We start from the raw sequence: 3,790 nt of genomic DNA on the forward strand, positions 1-3,790 counted from the left end.
TTAGAGCTGCACAGATGTCAAATCCAAGCTCTTCTATTTACTAGCCCATTAACTATGAGACTGTTAAGCCTTTTTTATGATTTCTGTATATATGGTACTTAACAAATATTGTGACCATTAACTGATATTGATACCATGTATACAGTAAAGAACATGGCATTTTGTAGGTGTTCAATAAATGTTGTTTCTCTTCAAATGTTTAGCTTAAAGGTTGATCCACTTGGATAAAAAATGTTGATAGTGGTGCTCAGTTCTTGCTGCATGCAAGTATAATCTATCATCTAGGGAACTTAAAACATCACCTAGGGAATGTTAAAACTTTTCCGTATGAAAATACAGAGCATGAAAGAAAAATAGTGAATTTTAAAGGCATTCATAGCATATTGAAAATTACCTATAAATTTATGTCAATTTTACCTACAATTGACTTTTTCAAAGCAATAACATATCCCTGAAGACTGTAAAGTAATGCCTTTAAAAGTTAAGATGGCATAATAACCGGAATAAAATTGTGTAGATATAAATGTATCATTCAAGAATATGTGTGAAATTAAGAAAATAGATGAAAATAACAGAATACTTCACACCACAGACTCTCACCAAAACAAACAAAAAAGAATGGCTGAACTATACACTTCAGAAAGAAACACAATTTGTCAAAGAGTCACTGGGGTGCATAAAAGGATATTTCTAAAGCTGCTAAGAAATCCTGAAACGTCAATTAAAGACCTGTAATTATATGCCATGCTGGTTTTTAGTCCTAAAGGACTTTACAGTGTTTTTTTTTTCAAGGAAATATGTTCTTGGTGGCAGATGCTACTTTGTAATCCCACTTTCACAATGTTGTAATTGCCACAATCTTTATATATCTTAGCTAAAGAGACTCCTAGAGTTGATATGAGCAACATTTTTAACATCAGCTGGAAGAGTCATACAAACAAATAAAAATATTTGCTTTTCTTTTTTAAAATGCCAGAAGACTGAGTTCATTGTTGTATTTTATTTTTCAAGAAAAATACTACGAAGATAGAAAGTAAACATAATTCAAATGACCAAATATCATTGGAATTCTTATATTAACTCTCTTCATTATGGAGTAAACATGGCCTCTAAATGTTGTTAAAGTTTGTGAGCCTAGAAAATAGACCTTTAAACATTAATTTAAAAAATTTATAAGGCACGGTCCTTGGAACTTGGAAGATAAATAGTAAGGACACAAGAAGGCTCCAAGTCCTATAACAGAAAGAATGAATGTTAAAATAGGATTTTCTGAGACAGGGATGATCAATAATGTAAGAATAAATAGCAACCCTCAGAATGTTGTTGAAATGGACAAGGAAAAGACAGGTAAAATTAAGATTTTCTCATAAATTATTGCTCTTCTATAACCTTGGTAACCAAGTATGATATGTTTACTGTAATGACATAGTTAGGCATTTATGCCAATTGAAACTTTGCAATACAATGCATGATAGTCATACTAATTGGGATGAAATAGTAGCATAATGTGATACTCATCTCCAGAGTAACTATTTATTAAGAAAACTGCTGCACAGAGAAAATGGATAATATTTACATATGTTTTTGGATATGTTACTTCACACAGAAACATCTAGACATCTAGCCATTTAAAAAGTATCATGGTATCAATCCACTCATTCTAAGATAGGTGATATGAAATTTTGTTCTTATATTACCCACCTACAAAAAGAACTTAATTCAGAGGCTTTTGAAAACTAAAAATTTTAAGGAGTCTTTCCCATATCTTTTGGTTCTCGCCCCAGACATAATGGAGTTCACTATGGGTAGGACCCATAGATGTTGTCCACAAATATGTGAACATGGGGAGCCACATAGTGCCCAAACCGGTGAGTAAGAAAAGAGAAGAAAGGTGACGTATAAGACACTAAGATGACAAAAACATGGGAGCCACAAGTGCCTGAGGTCTTGAGTCAAGCATCTTTGGATGGCAGGGGAAATAGTATGGAGTATGAAGACATAGGAACAAATGATCAATATGAATTCTACCCATCAGTAAGGAAGGCAGCAACTAGGTAGGATGTAGTCTCTGTGGATTTTTGTTTCTGCGCAAGCAATCTTGATGAGTGCCATGAACTCACAGTATGTGTGGGAAATAATATTTGTTCTGCATTAGGGAGCCAACAAAGCAGGAAAGAATGAGGGCTCAGAAGTGAAATACCCAAGATTATGATGGGTAGACACATTCCTCCAGTTGCTGTGTGTGTGTCAGAATAGCTGAATATTTTAATGGGTTACAAATGGCTACATAATGGTCAAAAACCATGGCTAGGAAGAAGCCATACATCATTGTGGATCAAGAATGAATCAGAGACTTGAATCTCTGGACTCTCCATGTGACAGCCAGGCCCTGAGCCTCAGCGGACTTGCAACTCCTACCCTCTGGTTTATTGGATTTACTCTGGCCAGCTAACAGGGAGGTGAAGAAGGTCAACCACCACATAAGGGAGCCAAGAGTGCCTACAACTGCAAGCAGGAGAATCGCATCCATCATCCATATGGAATCTAAGCCCCTCCTGATGTAGAGGGACCTGGACATAAACGTCCCAGGGTCCACAGGACAGAGGAATAGAGTATAGGTTAGAGTGGACTTACTGGTATTCTGCTGGGGAACTATTGTAATTAGGAAGGGAAGAAATTGTAGTATTGATTTGGAGAGAGTGGCCACGGTAACTGCTGAGAGTAGGAAGAAGGAAGAAGAGAAATAATGTGGGGGTATTTTCAGGATTTGGAGTTGTCCTGGGTGGTGCTGCAGGGATAGATGCTGGACACTGTGTGTCCTGCCATGGTCCACTGGGTGGACTGGGGTAAACTGTAGACTACAATGTAGACCACTGTCCATGTGGTGCAGCAGTGCTCCAAAATGTATTCACCAGTGCAGTGAATGTGCCATGATGATAGAAGAAATTGTTGATGTGGGAGGAGTGGGGTAAGTGGAATGGGGGATATATGGAGACCTCATATTTTTTTAATGTAACATTTAAAAGAAAAAAAAAAAAGAATCAATCAGGAAAACTTGAATGAGGCCAGCTTCAACACGAATCTCTCTGTCATAGAACCAGAAGAGCCTGAGATGTTTTGGCATAGCTCTAATGCTTACAGTAAGGTCTGCTACAGACAGCATGCAGAGGAAGAGTTACATTGGCTCATGGAAACTAGGATCTGTCTTGATGATAAACAGAAGGAAGCAATTTCCCAATAGGGCCAGAAGGTAGACCGCACAAAAGGGGATATAGCTCCACATGTGGGCAACCTCCAAACCAGTGGTGCCAATGAGAATGAAGGTTGATGGGTGGATATCAATCTTATTGTATGCTGACATAAGTATTAGATGGCTTAGATAGGGTTTCATGGATTTACCTTTAAAAGATATATAAATTATAAATTTTTACATCTTTCAATCTCTTATCATTTAATCCAAAAGACGGAATAGTAGGACTTGGGTAATTTCAATGTCTGTAAATATTTAGGTGAAAATAATTTTATCTGACAGTGTGCCAGGTATTATTTTAGAGTTGTACTTCATCATGTAAACAAATATACAGAGGCCTCTTTAATGAGAAGTGTAATAAGTATTTTCTTCTCCTTGTTTAGATGTAGTTACCTGTCTGTGCCTCTTACCCATGAATAGTGATGGTTTAATAACTTTTACCAAATTTTGCCGTCAATATTTTTTCATTTCATTTATCTGTATATGCAATTTTCAATTATCTATAGATTCTAAACAATAGCAAATATCTAAGTACCAACT

At 36.3% G+C, this 3,790-nt stretch overlaps 1 pseudogene; it reads right to left on the minus strand.

Moving 5' to 3' along the window:
* Nucleotides 1-1,719: 1,719 nt before the first annotated feature.
* On the minus strand, nt 1,720-3,361 carry LOC101438967 (olfactory receptor 52D1-like; annotated as a pseudogene).
* Nucleotides 3,362-3,790: the final 429 nt, after the last annotated feature.

The sequence above is a fragment of the Dasypus novemcinctus genome, chromosome 10 (assembly GCF_030445035.2).
Source record: "Dasypus novemcinctus isolate mDasNov1 chromosome 10, mDasNov1.1.hap2, whole genome shotgun sequence".
In the NCBI taxonomy this organism is placed as follows: Eukaryota; Metazoa; Chordata; class Mammalia; order Cingulata; family Dasypodidae; genus Dasypus; species Dasypus novemcinctus.